General features: G+C 39.9%; 1 protein-coding gene across 3 annotated transcripts in view; it reads left to right on the top strand.

Moving 5' to 3' along the window:
- The window catches only part of WDR7 (WD repeat domain 7), a 310,876-nt gene that overhangs the window by 187,455 nt on the left and 100,594 nt on the right, over nt 1–22,827 (top strand). The window lies entirely within an intron of this gene.

The raw sequence follows: 22,827 nt of genomic DNA, 5'->3' as shown, positions 1-22,827 counted from the left end.
GTTCCAAGTCTGAAACTGACAGAATTAATGAATACTTGTGACCTTGATTTCAGTGCTTCAGTTTATCATCTGTAAAATGGGAATAATATGACCCTCTTACCTTACAGAGTTGTAGTGAAAATAAATTGTTTATGAAGTACTTGAATACTATAGTGAGGAGCACTGTATAAGAACTCACGAGGAAATGTGTAATCCTGTCTTCAGAGCAGGGTTTGAATAGTTCACAGTAAATAATGAATGGGGTAATCATCTGCAGGTTCTTTGTCTGACCTTGTTTTAGATTCAAGAGGTCTCTGAGGATACTGCTTTTCCCAGCATTGTCTTTTATATTGGATCTATCAGAATCATGGTTCACTATGGGACCCACAGAGGAATGCCTGAATCCCAGCATTTACCCCTCTGGGGATCATTTTCTAGTGTGACTGCCCAACATGGGGATTTAGTTTTTCATGCCAGGCTTCTTCCTTTGAATAACACAGTCTATAGAGTTTTGGCTTATTGCCATACAGCCTCTTATTAATCAGAGAAACAAGAAAGCTGGCTCCTTTTAGCAGTCAGCATCTTACCTCAGCCTTATATAGACTGAAAAATGTTTGCAAGTATAGTAAACCCTTCACATAGTCATAGCTTATGCCAGCAAAGGAATGCTTTTACTGTTATAAGCATATGATTAACAAAAAATTGCAACAAGCAACATTAATATACCCGGAAAAGTTGGTAGTGTAGAGTGGCCTTAGGCTCTTGCATGGTGTAAGCAGGTTTTTAAAATTTTCCATTTGGATGGAAGATGTACTCTTGTGTCCCTTAATTTGATGAATCTTGATCACAGGCAGTATGAGGTTGTTCTCTCTAGAAGAAAATATCTATTAGATTGGAACGTATATCAGATGATAAGCAGTTATAATTTCTTGAAAGCATCAGAAAAAGTCAGGAGTGCAAACTCCTGGAGTGCATCTGATTTTGTTGAGACATCTCTGATTATATCCATTGTTGTCCACTTGTACTGCTGACTGGTGTTTTGTGGTCAGATTAACAGTTGGGTCCCTGAAGTGGGAGACCATCTTTTGTATGAGGAAACAAAAAACTTCATAGAAGCCAATCTCTTCTACTCTCCTTTAAGAGGCTTTCAGATTCAATGTGGGTCTTGAACTTGTCAATCAGGAAAATTTTTCATAAAAATGAAATGTAGATTGTCTTGTTTGTCGTGGGTTCATTGGACGAGCAAATCTGCAGTTTTATCTTGATGGTCTAGATACAATTTTAGTTTTATTTTCCAATTGTCTAAATATATTCAAACAAAGCAAAGCATCTGGTACTTATTAAAGAGGGATAATATGCCCTTCAGTTTGAGGTCATATGAATTATGAGCTCTACTTCAGCATTCTTCTTCAGCATTCTTCATTAAGAAGCTAAGAGTTAATGTTTTGTTGTCTTCTGGAAATGGAAGGAGTAAACTTGGTCTCAAAGCCTTATCGCGTCTTTGGGAAGCATAATATCTAGTTTAAATTGTCATGGGTGGTCGTAATACTCAGTCTTCAGGATACGTACTTCCATATCTTGAAAAGAAACAGAAGAAGCACCTGTGAATCAGTAGAAAGAATACCTCAGTAAGTAAAGGCAACTTTGGACAAGTAACAGCTATCAGGTTTTTTTATTTGCTGAAGGTGTGTTAGTACAGGGCTCTCAGTCTTCATTGCTTGACCCTCTGTGTATGGATACATACATAAGTTTCTTAGACACAAAATTTTTAGGGTGCCACCATCCTATCCCAATTCTAAGATTTGCTCAATATTTGGTATGGAGTGTGGTAGCCCATATTTTAGGGAGAACATTGTATATTGAAAAACCTTGGTTTTGTTTGGTGCTATAAGACAGTCATGTTATGTGTTTATTATCTGGATGTTCTTCAAATAAAAAAAGGGTTTTTATTTACATATGTACGTTTTTGGAATGTTGCTGGATATATTTTATGTTGTAAAAAATTGAATTTTTGCAATCAGGATGCTTGAAAATTTCCTGAATTTTAAATAGTCATTGAATACTGTCCTCATTGAATGGTCAACTTATATTCATATTCGAGAAATAGAAATTTGAAAGTAGATTTCATAAAATATTTTCCCTTTTGTTTCAGAAACCTATCTATAGTCCATACAGCTCTTTACTTATTGCTCAAATAATATGAAATTTTGGTTTTTCAGTAGTGCTCAGACTATGCATATGAGAAGAACTTGTCCCCCCCAATAATACAAGAATTTCTTGGTTATTTTTTTAAATCACTGGTATGTAGAACAAAAAATAGCAGCGCTTAATAGCTTGTTAAGCAATGAAACTGTTTTACTTTGCAACTTATGTCACAGTTGCTTTATATGTGCTTTGTACACAAATTATTATATAGGTATTCAGGATTGTTTAGGATTCAGTGCAGGTTTTCTGATTAATTTAATATAAGGTCTTCTCTGTTGAGCTCTAATTACTTAGTTATACTCAATCATTGTTATTAAGACAGACTGTGTAGGAACAAAAAGTTATAGGGGAAAATAGTAATTTGCATGCATCTTAAAAACAGAAGATTTTCTTGTACTGATTTTCACTTCTAAATTATAATCACATTTCCATTTCAACAAAAAAGGTAATCTCTGAATTTTGTTTAAAGCTAAGACCAACAAACAAGAAGTAATTTGGAGCTCTATTTAGATTATGTACAAATGGAGATTCTATCACCTCCCTTGGCAATTCGTTCCAGTGTTTGATCGCCCTGACAGTTAGGAACTTTTTCCTAATATCCAACCTGAACCTCCCCTGCTGCAATTTAAGTCCATTGCCTCTTGTTCTATCCTCAGAGGCAAGGAAGAACAAGTTCCTTCCCTCTGCCTTATGACACCCTTTTAAATACCTGAAAACTGCTATCATGTCCCCCGTCAATCTTCTCTTTTTCAAACTAAATAAGCCCAGTTCTTTCAGCCTTTCTTCATAGGTCATGTTCTCTAGACCTTTGATCATTCTCGTTGCTCTCCTCTGGACCCTCTCCAATTTCTCCACATCGTTTCTCCACATCCTTCCTGAACTGTGGTGCCCAGAACTGGACACAATACTCCAGCTGAGGCCTAACCAGCGCAGAGTAGAGAGGGAGAATGACTTCTCGTGTCTTGTTCACAACACACCTGTTAATGCATCCTAGAATCATGTTTGCTTTTTTTGCAACAGCATCACACTGTTGACTCATATTTAGCTTGTGGTCCACTATAACCCCTAGATCCCTTTCTGCTGTACTGATTCCTAGGCAGTCCTTTCCCATTCTGTATGTGTGACACTGATTGTTCCTTCCTAAGTGGAGCACTTTGCATTCGTCCTTATTAAACTTCATCCTGTTTACCTCAGACCATTTCTCCAGTTTATCCAGAGCCTTTTGAATTATGACCCTATCCTCCAAAGAAGTTGCAACCCCTCCCAACTTGGTATCATCTGCAAACTTAATAAGTGTACTTTCTATGTCAATATCTAAATTGTTAATGAACATATTGAACAGAACCGGTCCTAAAACAGACCCCTGTGGAACCCCACTAGTTATACTTTTCCAGCAGGATTGAAAACCATTAATAACTACTGTCTGGGTACGGTTATCCAGCCAGTTGTTCACCCACCTTATAGTAGCCCCATCTAAGTTGTATTTGCGTAGTTTATTGATAAGTATATTATGTGAGACCGTGTCAAATGCCTTACTGAAGTCTAGGTATACCACATCCACCGCTTCTTCCTTATCCACAAGGCTCGTTATTTTATCAAAGAAAGCTATTAGATTGGTTTGACATGATCTGTTTTTAACAAAACCATGCTGGCTGTTCCCTATCACCTTACCACCTTCCAATTGCTTGCAGATGATTTCTTTAATTACCTGCTCCATTATCTTTTCTGGCACAGAAGTTAAGCTGACTGGCCTGTAGTTTCCTGGGTTATTCTTGTTCCCCTTTTTATAACTGGGTACTATGTTTGCCCTTTTCCAGTCTTCTGGAATCTCTCCCGTCTCCCATGATTTTCAAAAAATGATTGCTAAAGGCTCAGATACCTCTTCTATCAGCTCCTTGAGGATTCTAGGATGCATTTCATCAGGCCGTGGAGATTTGCAGACATCTAATTTTTCTAAGTAAATTTTAATTTACTCTTTTCTTATTTCAACTTCTAAACCTACCTCTTTTTCACTAGCATTCTCTGTCAGGCATTCCTTCAGATTTCTTAGTGAAGACCGAAACAAAGAAATCATTAAACATCTCTGCCATTTCCAAATTCCCTGTTACTGTTTCTCCCTCGTCACTGACCAATGGTCCTACCCTCTCCTTGGTCTTCCTCTTGTTACCAATGTATTTGCTGTACCCTTCAATACCAACATTCCAAGTATTATCCCACCAAGTTTCTGTGATGCCAACGATATCATAGTTGTATTCATTTATTAGTACTTCCAATTCTTCTTGTTTATTTCCCATTCTTCTTGCATTTGTATATAGGCATCTCAGACATTGATTTGGTCTTGCCTCCCAGTTTTGCCCTGGCCCTCTTTTTACTCTCCCAGTGTAGCCCATACTCCCTCCCATTTCAGGTTCATCTCCCAAGTATCCATGCTCTCCGCTTACCTGCAGGCTTTGCTCCCCTGCCCCCGTCGAACCTAGTTTAAAGCCCTCCTCACTAGGTTAGCCAGCCTGTGTCCGAATGTGGTCTTCCCCCTCCTCGAAAGGTGAATGCCATCTCTGCCTAGCAGTCCTTCCCAGAAAAGGATCCCGTGGTCAAAGAAACCAAAGCCTTCCTGGCGACACCATCTATGCAACCAAGCATTCACCTCCAGGATACACCTGTCTCTGCCTGGGCCCCTACCTCTGACAGGCAGGATTGAAGAGAATACCACCTGCGCCCCAAACTCCCTGACCCGTGCCCCCAGAGCCCTGAAGTCACTCTTGACCTGCTCAGCGTCACATCTCGCAGTATCATTAGTGCCCACATGGATGAGAAGCATGGGATAGTAGTCAGAGGGCAGGATAATCCTCGACAATGCCTGCGTAACGTCTCGGATACGGGCCCCCGGCAGGCAGCACACCTCCCGAGAGGAAATGTCAGAGCGACGGATGGGCGCCTCCGTCCCCCTCAGAAGAGAGTCTCCAACCACCACTACTCTACGTTTCCTTCTTGCAGGGGTGGCAGTAGACTTCCGGGAGGTGATAGAATCTCCATCACTGGAGATATTTAAGAAGAGGTTAGATAGATGGCTTTCAGGGATGGTCTAGAAAGTGCTTGGTCCTGCCATGACGGCAGGGGGCTGGACTCGATGGCCTCTCGAGGTCCCTTCTAGTCCTACTCTTCTATGATTCTATGATCTCTTCTTGGCTACGCCTACACTAGCAAAAAACTTCAAAATAGCAGATAGGAATAAGGAGACTTCGAAGTAGCCAGGGTCCTTTCAAAAAGGAACCCCATCTGGATGAGCCGTGCAGCAGCGAGCCACATCAATTTCGATGTGCCGTGGCTGCCCGCATTCTAATGAGGTGCTGAATATGTATTTCAGCGCTTCATTAGTAAACTTTGAAATGGCCATTTTCATGGCTATTTCAAAGTTTTTGGCTAATGTAGACACGGCCCTTGTAACAAATTTAGAAATTACAGGCTGAATTTTTTTTTGTAATATTGCTCAGTGTGTATGTGTAATGACTAGCTTTGTACATTTATCTAGTTATGCTTTTTTAGACAACCAATAACTTTCATGTTTTCATCATAATGTTTTAATTTTAATTTTAATTCTTTAATGAAGGCTGCTGTTCAATATGTAGCAAAATTTAAAAAAAAATTAGTGTTAGGTTTCACAAAGAATGAATGAAATAAAATATAGGGACCTTTTAAAATGTGTTTATATATATCAGTGTTACAACTTCACCAAGAAAGATGTTCAGCCATGTTCACTGTCTCGAAAGAGAATTGGAGAGAATTCAGAACTCTTAGCCCATAGAGAGCTGAATGATAAAACTGATAACATAAGTGAGAAAAAATTCAGATGAAAAGACTTTCATCCTCTTAGAGAGAAAACAAATGACTATGATAAAATTATACAACAATTAACAGTATTCTAGAGAGCTAGTAGTGACCCCTCTACTTAGATTAACATTTTAAATTATAAAAGATTTTTGTGACTTTGTTACAAGCTCCACCATTTCCATTATTTAAAGCATGCCTTTGAAATTCTGCAGTGAGCAAAAAGCTCACTGGATTGGGAATCTTGGGCGCAGTCATCTTCTCTTTGTGGGGACAAAGCTGACTTGGGCAGGTGTTCCCCTGACTAACCCTTTTCCCCAGAATCAGCATGTATTTCCACAACTTCATTAGCTTGCTGACTCATTGATACAGTACAATGGTATATATCATTTTAAGCAAAGACAAAAGCAAGATTCAAAAAGGGATTAAATGTATATGTGAATAACAAGAATATCAAGAGTTCAATAGTACAGTAAATATTAGACCAAAAAACTTTGAAAGTTTGTCACTATTCCATCTTCATGGCATGAGACAGTAGTTGAATACTGAGGATTTGAAGGACATTTTTCTTAGGGACAGATTATCTCACCACTGCCTCCAGCAGACTTTCTTACAGCTTCCTCTGGAGCCCTGGTACAGATTGCTGTCAGCGAGTCTGACTCAGAATAGGTGTGCAAATGTGGTCTATTCCCCTATCCTCCTTACTATGCTCATTTTGAACCCACTCCACTAATGAAACCCACAGCACAACTACGTGGACATAAATTGTTTCTATCATCTTGTACTGTAAAAATCCTTTGGAAACATGCAGGCTCCTTGCATGCATTTAACATTTATGTATTATCATTGCTTTTTTGTTTACAAAGAAAGAAAGAGCTAGTACTCGGCCGGCTTACCCTCCCGCCCCCAGCCAATCCCGCATCAGGCTGCCAAAGCACAAAAAAAGCACTGTGTATTATGAACTTCCCACTGGCTTCCGCAAATGTAGTATTTGTGCAATCAGCACAACGAAATTCCGGGGAGCGGCGGGGAAGGGCACAGGCAGTGCTGCCTTATGTAGCTGAGGAATGGACTATGGCCACAAGATATGAGTGCTGCCCTTCCAAGAGTACTGTTAAGCGAAATGCTCCCTCTCACATCTAAGTGAAATGAACATCTGCATCACATCTCAAAACATAGCCCCCAAATTACAGTAACACTTCCTTGAGTTTCTTGAGCTGGTAAAGAAACTGCCATTGTTCAGGACTAACTTAAGACTTCCCCGTTCAGTTTTGCTGCTTTGAAATGTCAGTCATACACCTGCTTTAGAGTGTTCCAAGTTGTAAACCAATTACCTGCATTAGCTTTAATAAAGATAGTCATGTGGGCAACTCCAACTGATATGAAGAGAGGGTTCTAAGTCTCAAAACCAGACTGAGAACCTTATTAGCAGATATAATTTGTAATGTAGAAAGTTTGTGAGATTAACTCATTAAAGCAGCTTCATCAAGTATTTAATATGATAAATAGACAGCTTATAAGTATAAAAATTATCGTTATAAAAGAATGTTTAAATTGTGCTTTAAAAGTTGAAGTAAATAATTTAGTTTAATAGTGTTCTAAAATTAATTTTAACAATGGGGAGTGAAAGTGTAAAATTTGAGGCATATTGAGAATAGACATATTGATTTTTCTCCTACTTGCTAGATTATAAACAAATTTGAGGAAAAATGATTGTTTACGGTTTCCATAGCACTATAATATAGTTTCATAGTCAGAGTAAGAATGCACTTAAGATGGTATATTTGGGTGCTCTCCATAAATTGAAACAAGTCTGATCTAAATCTCATTTACTGTCTTGGAATGGAATTGATCTTGCTTTCACATTTGATTCACCCACTGCAAATTTTGAGAGGAAGAAAAATAGTATTATTAGGTCAGTTTAACTAGGCCAGAGTTAGACAGAAAAGACTGGTAAACCAACTGATTTAAATATTTCTTTCTCTTTTTCTCACTTTCTGTGACTGTTAACATAACAGCTGATTTTCATATAATTTGTGTAGTCATTCATATATATACTCGCCATTTGCAGGCTTAATTTACAAAGCTTGTATTTCTTCACAGAAAATACAGTATATTTGTTACCTCTAGGATTTGCTGTTTTGCACTGAGATATTGTTGTTTAACCTGCAGGGTTTGGTACAACAATTAATAGAGGAAAGATCTTTTCTTACATAAAATTTTTCTCTGTTGTCTTAACTCTTCATTTTGGATTCTAACTCTTTGTATGCAAATACATATATTCTGCTAAGATACATGTTTAATAACATACATTTTCATTTTGACAACAAATAAACTAAAGATTAAATTTTGAGCTTTCCATATTTATATAGGTACATCTAGCAGTTCTTCAATAAAAGACCAAATTGTGTATTTGATAGGAGAAGGTATTTATTAAAGAAACATTTAATTTTCAAGCTCATGAGAGGTTGCTATAAACTTAAAGTTAAATTCTGTGTTGATTTGCAGTCAGGAAAGCTGGCTGAAACCAGCAGTGTTGTATAGAATATGAAGGCAGAATAGATTTAATAGGATGCTATCAATATGTTTTTCATTACACCCAAACCATCAGTGTCTCAAGATTTTGACAATTAAAGAAAAGTACTTCTTAAAATTGCACAGAAATGAAAAAAAAATTGTCTTTTTAAAATGCACATTTCTACTAGTTACAAATTGTACTCTTATATGGTTAGACAAGATTACCAACAGCAATCAGATTGATTAATTTTACAATATGTTTAAATCAGTCATTAATCAAATAATAAAATGTAAAAAACCAAAATAGATAGAAAATAAGATTCTACATTTTTCTCAATTCTGTGTTTACATGAGCATTTTTCTCAATTGTATGTTATATTTATTTTAACAGTATTAGGTGATAGTGACAAAAAGTAAAGATTGTTTTATATACAGTTTTCTAAAGAGGCATTACACCTTCTGTGCTATCTGTAATGGAAAGGGCTATATAGTACTTGCATACTCACCTGTGAAAGAAAATCAGGAATAAAAAATATTACATGTGTGGTCTGACCAGTAAGATATGAGAGTGCTACTTGCTTCCTGTTCCTTTTAAAATTACTCAGCACTACATAGTAGTTATTGTACTGTAAATGTCCTAATTGTTCTCTACATGTTAGTGTGGCAGGTAGGTACAGATGTTGCCCTGACTGAGACTAAACATTAAGAGGAATTTTGAATCAGTGTATAATGAATGAAACATGACACAAAATGATTTAGCGGAGATGTGACAATGCAGTGTAATCCTTTGCATATTTGGCCTATGCATTGCTCTCATAAATCCAGCCAATACAGATAATAGCTGCAAAGCAGTTCAGGTTTTTTCTCATCATTTATTCATCTGTTTTTCTGCCTGAGGATCTTTCAAGTGAGAGTTTGTTAATGACACCCTATTTAATAAAATCATGCAAATATACACAGTTGAGGGCTTTTTTCTGTTGAGGGCCACTAACCCACAAAACTTGAGTCGCATAGTCATATACAACCCCTCAGGAGGGCGTGGCTGCTCAGGGCTTCCCCCAGGCCCTGGAATGGCACCAGAAATGAAGGGTTTAGAGTGCAGAGGTGGCTCCACAGTGGGGCTAAGGTGTTTGGAGTGTGGATTCAGGGTGTTGGTGTTGGTGTTGGCTCTGGGAGGAGGCTCAGGGCTGGGGTTTGGGGTACAGAAAGGATTAATGGCCTCTGGGTGTGCACCACTTATCTTAGGTGGCTCCTGGTTGGCAGGCAGTGTGTTGCATGGTCAGTGCATGCTGCCTGTGCCTGCAGGCACTCCCCCTCCCCAGTTCCCACTGGCCTCAGTTCCCAGCCAAAGGCAGCAGCAAAAGCAGTCACACTCAGACTCTGTTTTTCCCTGATAATCAGTCCCTGGCAGTCAGTTGGACTGGCACTGTACCTTCCCCCCACAGCGGAGTGAGCTGGCACTCACATTTCTAGCCCCATGGGAAGAAGAGAGGAAGAGAGGAAAAGAGCCAAGGCTCTGGATTTCCAGTCCATGGCATGGAGACTTGCCATTGGCTGGATGAAATTAATCAGGAGGCCACAGCTGGCCAAGGGATCATTGTGGATCATTTTAAAATATTTTAAAATAAAATATTTTGTTTTTCTGTTCCTATTTATGAGCAACTCAGAACTTAATTCCAGACTGCATTAAGTATCCTTGCCATTGTGTTGGACGCAGGACTTTATTGAACACACACGTCAGACACATTGGCATCTAAAGGATATGTCTGCACAGCTACAGTTGGACTTGCTTACCTGCGCTAGCTTGAAGCCATCTACTGTGGGTAACAGCAGCAGTGAAGACAGCATCGCAAGGACTTCTGTGTGGGATAGCAAGCCAAGTACATATCCACAGTCTGTGCCAGACTTGAACAAAGGCCTAGGCTGTGTTGTACTCTCTGCTGCTGTTACTTGAGCCAGCAGGACTTGAGCTAGTTCATATAGATGAGCCCATACACAACTTTCATTGTGCAGACATAACTTTAGTGTAAAAAAAAATAAAATCACACATGTAATTTTGAAATTTGGTGAGTTTCATCTTAGTCCCTAAACGTTGCTGCATTCCCATCTTTTTTCACGAGACTGGTTATACGCCATATCAGCAGAAGGTCAAAAAAGAAGAATCTAGGTCACCACAAACTGAGTCTTTGTGTACACTAAAGCATAAAGTCGATTTTAAGGCACTTTGCTCGATTTTACAATGTGACTGTCTTCACTGCAAATACCATTAGATCGATTTTAAGAGGCACTAAGGTTGACTTTCTGACACTGCCCCTCCCAGGTGGAATAACACCAAGTTCGAATTTAAAAGGTTGAATTAATGCTAGTGCGGAAACAAAATAACTTTAAATTGATTTTTATTGGCCTCCAGAGCTATTCCACAATGCCCCAAACGTGTCCGGTATGGTCATTTTCACCACTGCTGTTCTCCAGGTGTGCAGGAAGTAGGTAGCAGGAAGCTCAGCAGTTTGAATTTGTTTTCTTTTGTGGCCAATGTGGCTTGCAGACCTCAGTAGCAATCACATGTAGTCATGATTTCTCAGGGTCACAAAAGAGCCCCAACATGGAGCCATCAGGAGATCCAGGATCTCACTTCTGTGTGGGTGGATGAATCTGTGCCTAGGAAACATCAGGGACATTTGGCAGTGCTGGGTGAAAATCAGGCCCCCACACACACCACGTGGCTGCTGGACTGTGTGGACCATACTTGCAGACAGTGCCATGTCCTGTCCTGCATAGGGCTTCGTTGCTCAAGAGAGCTTACCCTTGTGGTTCCCTCCCAGGGCTATCAAGAAATACTGCAGTCACCATGCTAAGCTGTTTAAAAAAAAAAAAAAGGAATATTCCTACAGTATTTAAGTACGTACACTTCACGGGGCTGCCTCTCCCAAGCAGCTGTATGGACCTTGCTTGCAGGCAGCTGCATGCACTGTCCTGTGCAGGTTTCAGTGCTTCAGGGGGCTTTTTCCATGCACAGGATTTAGCAAGAGAGGCCAAGAAGCTTGTTTTGTGCGCTGTACATTTTACGGGGCTGCCCCCCTTGCCCCGCAAGCCACAATGCAGCTGTTAAATTTTTAAGCGGTCCCTTCTGGAACTGTAACAGCAACAAAGGGTCCTGTGGCACCTTATAGACTAACAGAAGTTTTGAGCATGAGCTTTCGTGAGCACAGACTCGCTTCATCAGATGCTGGTCATGGAAATCTGCAGGGCCAGGTATAAATAAGCCCGCTCTGGCTTATTTATACCTGGCCCTGCAGATTTCCATGATTAGCATCTGATGAAGCGAGTCTGTGCTCACGAAAGCTCATGCTCAAAACTTTTCTGTTAGTGTATAAGGTGCCACTGGACCCTTCATTGCTGTTACAGATACAGACTAACACAGCTACCCCTCCGACACTTGACTTGTTCTGGAACTGTGCTTCATTCAATGTTTTCTAAAGAGCATTGTCTTCTGTCCTTTTTTAAAAAGTAACCACAACCCAATAGGTTCTTTGTTTAAAGACAGTTTCCTCTGATCTCCCTGCAGGGCCACACTTCCTTCCCAAACTGTGTGGCTTCGGGGAAGATTTCTTATGAAGGAATTGAGCTTCTGGGCGCACTCTCTTCCTTCCCTCTCCCATACAGAAGTCCTAGCTCGACTAGGACTAGGACTTCTTTACTGGACTTCTTTACTAGAAGAGGCAAGAGAAGCCCTTAATTCTTTAGTGGGGTCAACAGACAGTCTCAAGGGTTTGTCTTTCCTCAACTTTTCTATCTTCTAATACTTCCTTAGCTTTTCCTTCTCTTCTAATGCCATTACTACTTCTGATGGGGTAATGGCTCCTTCTTATATTCTAACCACTAGACACCAATTCTCTCTGGGATTCCATACTGAGTTTTTCCTTCCCTACTATTTAGCCATGAATTCATGATGAGTCTTGGCACTACTACTTTTAACAGTCTAACACTACCACTAGATACCAAAGCCCTCTGGGATTCCATACTTTCCTTCTCTTCTATTTAGTGAGTCTTGGCACTGCTGCTACTACTACTAATGGTTGCCTTGCCTTGTGGCATTCAGACCTGTGCCGACTTTGGTAATCTCAGAGGAATGTACGAGGGTATGAAGAAGGTATTAGGACCCACCCAGAACAAGATGGCACCTCTGAAATCCAAATCTGGTGAAGTCATCGCTGACAAAGCCAAACAGATGGAGCGCTGGGTTGAGCACTACTCCGAGCTGTACTCACGCGAGGAGTGTTGTGGTTGACGCAGCCCTCGATGCCATCGAGCTCCTACCAGTAATGGACGAACTGGACCAAGAGCCGACTGTGGATGAACTGAAGACAGCAATCGACAGCATTGCAGCTGGAAAGCCCCCTGGTCAGGATGGTATACCACCAGAGGTAATCAAATGTGCCGCGGACACACTCCTGGAACCCCTGCATGAGCTACTGTGCCTGTGCTGGAAAGAGGGTGAGGTTCCACAGGATATGCGTGACGCTAACATTGTAACGTTGTATAAGAACAAAGGAGACAGAAGCGACTTCAACAACTACCGTGGAATCTCCCTCCTAAGCGTCACTGGTAAACTGGTCGCTCGCGTCATCCTTGGCAGACTCCAGAAGATTGCTGAGAGGGTGTACCCCAAATCGCAGTGCGGATTCCGCGCAGAGAGGTCTACCGTTGATATGGTCTTCTCTCTAAGGCAGCTGCAGGAGAAGTGCAGGTAGCAGAGAAAGCCACTCTACATAGCCTTCATCGACTTGACCAAGCCTTTTGACTTGGTCAGCAGGGATGGTCTGTTCAAGCTGTTCCACAAGATAGGCTGTCCTCCACGGTTACTGAAGATGATCCAGTCGTTCCACGAAAACATGAGAGGAACCATCCAATATGACGGCGCATTATCTGATGCTTTCAGAATCAGGAGCGGCGTCAAACAAGGATGCGTGCTTGCTCCGACATTGTTCGGGATCTTCTTCGCACTCCTGCTGAAGCATGCCTTTGGATCTTCAACAGAGGGCATCTTGCTGCACACAAGATCTGATGGGAAACTGTTTAAGCTTGCAAGGCTGAAAGCTAAGTCTAAGGTGCGAGAAGTCCTCATCAGAGACACGCTGTTCGCAGACGATGCTGCTGTAGTGTCTCACACAGAAGACCAGCTTCAAAAAGTGCTGGATCGGTTCTCCAAAGCGTGCAAGGACTTTGGGCTTACTATCAGCCTAAAGAAGACGAACGTACTCGGTCAGGATGTTGCTGAATCCCCATCAATCAGCATTGACAACTATACGTTAGAGGTCGTCCACGAGTTCGTTTACCTCGGGTCCACCATCACTGACACCCTGTTGTTGGACTCTGAGCTAAATAGGAGGATCGGAAAAGCGGCCACAACTCTGTCCAGACTCAGCAAGAGAGTGTGGAATAACAACAAGCTGTACACTCCCACCAAAATGCAAGTCTACAGAGCCTGCATCCTCAGCACCCTCCTTTATGGCAGCGAGACTTGGACCCTGTATGCCCGTCAGGAAAAGAGGCTGAACGTCTTCCACTTGCGCTGCCTCAGGCGCATCCTTGGAATATCATGGAAGGACAGAGTGACCAACACTGCCATCCTCGAGCAAGCTGGAATCCCAACCATGCACACCCTCCTCAGGCAGCGTCGACTCCGCTGGCTTGGCCATGTCCACAGGATGAACGATGGAAGGATTCCAAAAGACATCCTGTATGGTGAGCTAGCCTCTGGCAAAAGACCTCCTGGATGCCCCCAGTTGCGTTACAAAGATGTCTGCAAGAGAGACCTCAGAGAGGTAGACATCGAGCTGGACAACTGGGAAGATCTAGCAGACGACCGCAGCAGATGGAGGCAGGGGTTACACAAGGGCCTTCAGAAGGGCGAGTTGAAGATCAGACAGCTAGCAGAGGAGAAGCGAGCTCACAGAAAGCACAATAAGGACTTGCCAGACACCCACTACATCTGCAAGAGATGCAGCAAGGACTGTCACTCTCGTGTGGGTCTTTATAGTCACAATAGACGCTGTAAATGAAGTCCTCAATTGAAACTTTAAAGGGCGCGATCCATAGTCTATGCAGACTGAAGGATGCCTACAACTTGTGTTAGAGACATCCATGTAATGGCTCCTTCTAGCATGCTAACCACTAGATACCAATGGCCTCTGGGATTCCATACAGAATCTTTCCTGCTCATGTGATTACATCTTCTTTTGTTGTGAATAATATGCGGTCTTCCCCTAGTTGCCTAGATCCATTTCCAAAGAGTGTTCTTAACTTCTCTGTGGTGATGACTCACAAATCTCTTTTTTCTTCCCCCGCCCTTCAAACCTTTCTCCTTCAGCCCAAATTAAAATCTTAGCCTCCCCCAACCCCCACTTCCCCCCCACTTGTATTTAATGTCAATCTAAAGTCTTTTGTAAAGGCTGCCTCTTTCCATAATGCAGACAACTCAAAAAATGTCTCTATCTCTTCAGACCTGGTATCTACATCAGCCACAAATGTCAGACTTGACTCATTTTCTTGTACATGTGGTGAATCCCACCTTGCAGATACACTATGTTCCACTTGGGTATCATGAGCTTCAGCAATCAAACCATTCCTGTTTAGTGTATTTTCACCGGGGGAAGAGATTTCTGAAAAATGGCTGTTTGTTTTTAATGGCAGAGGAAATGAGGGAAATGCACGCTGGGAAGATGACATCACACACACACACACACACACACACACACACACACACACTCACAATCACTTGTCAAACACTTTTTTCCCATAATGCACTGGCAAAAAATGCAGTGAGGCTGCAGTGACTGTGGGATAGGTGCCCACAATACCCTGCTGCAACAATCAAACTTAGGTAACCTAGTGGGGGGACACTAAGTCAATTTTATGATTTTATGATCAAGTATGAACTGTCAACTTCAACTTTATAAAATCTAACAGTGGTAAGTCGACTTCTATAAATTGAACTTTATTTCATAATGTAGATGGTAGCCTAAGTTGTCAAATCAGTTTCAGTGTCTGAAAGAAATTACTACTGGATTTGAAGGAACATTATCATTCCTCCACAAAGCTATACAAAATATAGAGAGGTAAATGGAGAATGGGAAGTTATTTAACCTGCTCCCTCATTTGCAAACTGGAACTAATGATACTTATCATCCAAAGTTGTTTGTAAAGTACACTGGGGTCCTCCAAAATGAAAGGTCATAGTGAAAAGCAAGGTATTATAACCATACCATGGAAATATTTGTGAATATTTTAGTACTGCAAGTTATAGTTGTTCTGTCATATATTCAGCTAAAAATTTAAAGAAATTTATTTTTAACTTACTGTTAATTACTCATGAACCCTTTCTGTTTTGCTTGGAAACTACCATTCTGATTTCTTTCTGGGTTTTAAGCTTCACTTTTCCTTCATTACCCATCGCTCCCTGTGACACTCCCTGTGTGCATGGAGAGAAAGAATTGTGCAAGATCTGAAAAAGGGTCCGTCAAGGCTGATACCCACTGTAACAGAAGTGCAGAAGGTGAGGGCTTGCTAGAACTTTTAAGTACCCTTTCACTAAAGGCTTCTGCTACAAATTAAAAGAATTTAAAATAAACCTTCCCCAAGGTCAAAGTTCCCCTGACACTGGGTGGTATGCTGTCACCACCCAAGTGCAAAAACCCAGTTGAGAGCCCAGGAAGACACTTGGGTTGTCTCCCTGTCAGGTAACCCCAAGCTCTTAATCCACCGTCAGAAGAGAGCTTGAAAACAAACTGCAATTTCTTAATCATTGACCTTTTAGACACAGGCATGTGCATAGACAAATCAAATCATATAGTCCTAAAACGGTGATTTAATTAGCAAATCAAAGAAGACGTACTGGGCAAGTATATCTACTTGTAGCTGTTGCAAAGCAACTGAAAAATGTAGATTAAGATGTAATTGGAGTTACACATCTCCTAGAACTGGAAGGGACCTTGGGAGGTCATCTAGTCCAGTCCCCTGCCCTCTTGGCAGGACCAAGCACCATCCCTAACATCTATTTGCCCCCATCACTAAATGTCCTCAAGGACTGAGCTCACAAACCTGGGTTTAGCAGGCCAATGCTCAAACCACTGAGCTATCCCTTCCCCCATAAAGATGAAAGCACAGAAAATTATTTCCTTGAGATACACTTTAAAACTTAATGTGTAGGGCATTACATAAGTTGGTCTGAAGTCCCACAAGCCAAAATTAAAAAAAAATAAAAACTAACTAAATATCCCCTTACTAAATTCCATACCTGGTTCCTGGCTAACTTCATCTTTGGCCACACAAAGGACTGCCACAGATAGATTACTGCTTCAATTCAGATTTCACCTTCTCTTCCCATTGGCTCACCTGACTCCTGGCCAACACTTCCAGGAGATTTTCAGGGGCTTACTGTCTCTGGGTTTAACCCTTTACAGACAATTAAGTTAATCAAATGCCGGGATGTCTAGAAGAGGGTAGTAACCCTCCTGTCCATCACAGGGTACAAAACCATTAAGACTGGAACTTTTTCTGACAATTTTAGTGTCTATCGTATGTGTTTTTAAAACACTGTTAAATAGTAAGTACAGCAATCCTCTCTCTCCCCTTACCCCAGCTTCACCCTCCAGTCTCCATTTCCCCTGCTAGTGTTTTTGTTTTGTTTTTTGGTTTTGGTTTTGGTTTTGGTTTTTTTGGGTGTGGATGGGGGAAATCCAAATTAAATGTAGAGAAACATGCTTGATGGAAAAACTTTGTCCTGAATTAAAAAGTTTCATTAGTTACTTCCAGTTACAGAATTATTGGTACCAACTTGATGTATTGGTTTCTAAATCAACATCCATTTACAGCTTTTAAATAAAATATCAGGCAAAAAATCACACTTCTATGTAAATTGTGAAGAAGTCATTTACTGAATCGCATTCTAAATTACTCGCTGAAATATTGTTGTTCAATACAACTACCTTGAGTATTTTTACTGAAAGCTTTGTTCATGAAGTTTATTTCTTAATTATTTTTTGTAATCACTGATGTATGTTGGTCATTATTATTCCCATCTTGCCAGAACAGATTTCTGGGTTTTTTTTTCTTGTGTGCTAATTACCAGCAAAAGAGGGGAGAACTGCATGATAAATTGGAACATCAATTTACAGTTAAGTATAATACCTTTTCAAGAATGAGGAGCAAAAATTCTGGTCCACTCCTAAACTTAATTGCAAACTGTATAATTTTGCCGCGTCACTAGGTCAGCTTAGAATTATATTTCAATATTTTAATACTTTTTATTGCATATTTGTTCTTACAGCTGGGCTTGTATCAGTTTTGGAGTTAGCATATTTGTTAATAGATATTTTATAAATAGCAAGACAGTAGCATTAGCACAAGCTTACTAATGCAGTCTTTGGGTACTGTAGCAAGGCTGATGTGTATTGGCGAATTCACATTAGCATAGCCACTACTTGTCCTGCACTAGATAATGGACTCAAAGGTTAAGAGCAAAGGATCTCAACAGATCCAATCAGTGGAGCTTTTCCAGGGCTAATTACCTCTTTACTGCGCTGACTCTAATGTGACATGTTTATTGCCTTAACTAACAACTCATTAGCTTAGTTGATGTTTTTGTCAATATTAATTCGTTCATTTAAGCCAAGTCAAACCTTAAACAAAGATGTCCAGACTGAGAAAGTGGCAGCAGAGTGACTTTTGTTTAGTTTTTCTTTTTTTCTGTAGCTCAGGCTAAACAAGATAAATGTTGACAAGAGAAATATTTAGAAAATGCATTTATTAATGTGCACAGGGTTGTTGCATATGACACTATTTTATAGAACTCAGAGACTGGGAAATAAAATACAAGTAAATCACATGTTCATAGCTAATTGAGTGTATCAGGAAGCAACAGATACTGTTCTTCTTTGATTGCGTATTTAGAGAGTAACATGAATTTTTTGGGAATGCATGTCAGTAGTCAGATGCTCTATACTGCGAAATACGGCAGGCAGTTTGTTCAATAAATAAAAATAAACAACCTGAAGAAGTCTAGTTGGAGAACTGCCTAGAGAAAAACCCCATAAAAATCAATACTTTATATCTACCTCTGTAAGTATCTAAATTAATGTTATTAAACAAGGTAATGTATAACTGCACAACAATAATAATAAATTTCGTTTATCTAAGAAATTTATTTTTAGCTGTCATTCACATTTCATAAACAGTTACTAGTTAATTTTATTTTAATGGAGACTTTCAAAATAAAATTCATAATTACAGTTACTGAGCATGAAGCATCTGGACTTAGCTTTTAATGTTCTGGACTCTTCATTGCAGCATTATCTCCTCTAGTTATTGTCATTTAAAAGAGCCAGAAAAGAAAGAGGTGAAAAACTTTCCTTACATCAGAGTAGAAGTTGGTGGTGGTGTAGTAGTATTCTTTGATCAAAAACTTCATAGTCAGGCAGTCACTATTAATAGATGCACTTAGCTGTGTACTTCAGTGCAGCAAATCTCAAAGCAAACTGTGTTATCGGTAGTGTTTTAAATATACTCTCTACTTTGCAAACCATAAAATTGCAGGAATCTGGCTCCAAATAGCTGACAGCCAAAATCAAATAAATGCAATACATTGGGGGTCTGAGTGAAGCATGAGGACATTACCAGCGAAGAGATCAATGTAAGAGGAGTTTACAAAAGTAGAGCTAAATAAAACTGCACCATTTTCTTCTTTTACGTGAATTCTCAGTTTAAAATGTCTTTGATTTATGTGCCATAATCAGATAGTCAGTTACTAGGAGATTCTGGGGCTTGAGCTCCAGGTAGGCATTTGTGCTTAGGCTGGTGTCTTTTCCCATTGTGGTGCCTGAGAAACCAGGTTTCAGCTTGAGACTGAACTTCTACAGTGGAACTAAACAGCCCCCTAGACAAACAGCCCCCTAGACTGAGTCCCATGAATCTGAGGCAGCTGGCAGAGGCCAGCTGTGGGTATTGAACTGCAGTGTTAGGGCTAGTTCTGTCATGTGTCCAGTCACTCTAACACCCATGTTTTGTAAGGGCAGTGACCTCTGCCCCATAGCTCTGCTCTTTCTTCTCTAACTTTCTGCTCCTGTTCCACTCCCGATTTTCTCTGTTTAAGCATACACTAGAGTCCTGTGCGGTGCAACTCCATAATCCCAGGGCATTTATCCCCTTTGGACACACTCCTCAGCATAGTTGCTATGTCTCAGTTGGGTAACTGGTGCACTCAAATGAGTAGAGGATGCCTTCTAATAGATAGGCCCTACCTTGAGCTGCCCTCTACACAGCTGCTATCATATTGGGTTGGTGGGTTTTATATGGGGACATGGAGCTGAGCTGGAAAACTTTTACCCAGTTCTCCCATACCTCAGGCTTTTGCCATCAGACTGTGGCCTGTAATGAAACTTTTTTGCTTGTTTCTTCTTTAATAAAATGTGACACGATGTAGAAATTTTTAAAAAAGCAAAAACTCAAAAGAAGATGGGCAGATTTGTTTTAACATTGAGTGACAGCCCATGAAAATAGTTATTTTCCCAGCCTTCCCAGTAAGAGATTTTATCATATGGAATTCCTTTTTTATTTAAGTCCATCACTGGAAGCAGAGGCAGAAGAATACAAAATGGCACTATGCCACCTGTGTTCTGTGACCTGCATAGCTGGGGGAAGGGCTTCATTCACTTGGTAACACATTATTAATTCATTTGGCGTTCATTGTAATAACATAAATCATCAGAAATTCATTTGGTTTTAAAGTGCATATAATATGTAATCTCAAAGGATTGTCATTGTAATTGAGCTATTAATTACAGTAGCATTATTTTAATGTGACCTTCTTTTCTTCTGTCTTCTATTCAGCCTCTGACATTGGTAGGTAATTAGTAGCCATTTCTTTGTGTATTCAGGACATCACAGTTTTGTGACATATTTGCAATATTTTAAGGTAAGGTAGTATATCCAAATGTTCCTTAGTCTCTACAATATACTGGTGCAGTTAGCAGTATTTTGGGAAGTGAGTGTTACAAGCTGCCGCATTGCAAGTGTAGAAGAAGAATGGTATGGATGCCCAGAGCAGTGTTTGCTCTAAAGCTATTCATTATACACATGGCTCCTAAGTCACTCACTTATAGCAGCAGCCACCATATGTGCAGCTCAGTGCAGGCATTTCCTGAACTCACTGCCTAAGCTTATTAGTCTATCTAGAAATTTCCCATGTGCATGTTTCTCTTTTTGATTCTTGTGAGGAAGCTGTCTCTGGAGGGCTCAGTTTGGAGAGTGGGCTAGCGCAGATCTCTGACATCACCTGAGGAGCTGACAGTAGCAATCAAAGTAAATCAAGTACTGGCTGTGAGTAATAGCCATGATGGGATTAAGTTTAAGGGAAATGCTGGTGAAATACACCATTGCACTTAGGAAACTACTCCAGTTTTGCAATATTATTCACTAAAGTTACATCCCCAGACGGCACTGTTCACTTAGATTGAAAGCCTCCCTCTACTGATTCTTCAGATGATGTCATAAGGGGCCTTTTAAGTAAAGGAGAGAACTTTTACATCCTGATGAGAGACACACAATTAAAGCTGGTTGAAAGGGACTTTTTTCACCCAGAAACATTTCAGTCAGCTCTATCAGCTGGTTCAAAAATAGAAAAATAAGTGTGAAAATATAAAAAAAAAAAATCTACCAATTCCAGCCACAGTTCTGACCAAAAATCAATATACAGTTTAACTTACAGTACATTGTGGTTAGGCTACAAAAGTGTTCCACTGGAATATTGAAAGCTATGATTTCTACTTGGCTAGAGCATAATGTGCTTTACTTAGTGTTTTGATCATTTAAAAAGATGCTGTCAGCAGTTAATTTTTAATTGGCTAATTAAAATCTTGCTCTAATAAAGCACCCTTCCAAAATTATTTTCATGTTTTATAAATCTTTTTCTTCTTCCTACAGATGTCTGTAAAAGCTTTTTGCTTATCTCTCCCTTGCTTGCTTGATGGAATAATTGACTATACACAAAGTGTTGTGAAATGTAGCCTATTTAAAAATTTTTGTAATCTCTTTTAGTTCAAGTAATTTTAAGGGTTACATATTTGTCCCACAAATACAATTTTTAATTAATGAACTTGTGGCCCAGTAAAATCATATTTTCAGGACTATTTGGTTTGAAAATTAATGGTGAAGGTAATCTCAATTGAATATTTTATATTCAGGATGCAATATGAATGTAAGAATTTCCTGATGATTCAGATCAATGCTTCATCTGGTTCAGAATACTTACATTTCTCATACAAACAAGTTGTTGTTGCCCCCATGCTATTTCAACACTTAAGATATAGAGATCAACTATGGCATTCTTAATGTAATATAGAACCTTTTAACCTGTTCAGGTGGTGGTATCTTGAAGCCGTTATCATCAATGTCTGTTTTAACATACAGTATTGGTCTCAGTCCAGTTCTTAGTTGTCAGATATCCACACATAAAAATAAATTCACAGTTGACATCCTTTTTAGTAGACCCAGCAGACAGGTTCAAGTATGCGTGGAAACAGAACAGCATTTTATCTCAGCACGCAACTGAGGGACGTTAGTAATGTGAGGTGATGTGGGAAAGTTTGTGCCTCATTTGCGAGGTAGACAGAGAACAATTCTCTAGATTAGAAGAAGTGGGTCTGTCCCACTAAAGCTCATCACCCTTACATATATTACACATTATATTGTTAGTCTTTATTCCAGCACCGTTCATGAGTACTGAATTTATCCAGCCATTCTTAAAAAGAATTGGAGGGGAGGTGTTACATGCAGTTGCTCACATGCTCTCACTAAACAGCAGATGAAATAAAGAAATGCTTGCTTTGGGTTGACATCTACTTCTTTTATAAATTGAGTCATAATACTGTTGGGATAGATGTTGTCACATGTCACTGTTTAGGCCCAATAAACTTGGTGATTTTCCTACCAATAAGTCATTTAGATGTTTTAGGGTCAGTTTAGTACATTTTAGGTATACAGAAAGAAGAGAAATATTTTTAATGATAGTTACATTATCCCTGTAAGTTTATCATACTGTGTCAACAGAGCCATCATAATATGATTTAACTTCCTGCCCATCAATGGGAAAGAGTAGTATCAGTCGGTGATTCTCATATAGCAGCCTGACTCCCCTCATAATTTTTAACCTTGTACATTGCATAAACCCAAATACTTATGAGATTTAAAGGAAGGAATATGTGCACCCCACACTATTCATTTTAAACTTATTTGCAATATATTTTT

Source organism: Carettochelys insculpta, chromosome 5, assembly GCF_033958435.1.
Source record: "Carettochelys insculpta isolate YL-2023 chromosome 5, ASM3395843v1, whole genome shotgun sequence".
In the NCBI taxonomy this organism is placed as follows: domain Eukaryota; kingdom Metazoa; phylum Chordata; order Testudines; family Carettochelyidae; genus Carettochelys; species Carettochelys insculpta.
This window is presented reverse-complemented; position numbering and strand designations above follow the sequence as displayed.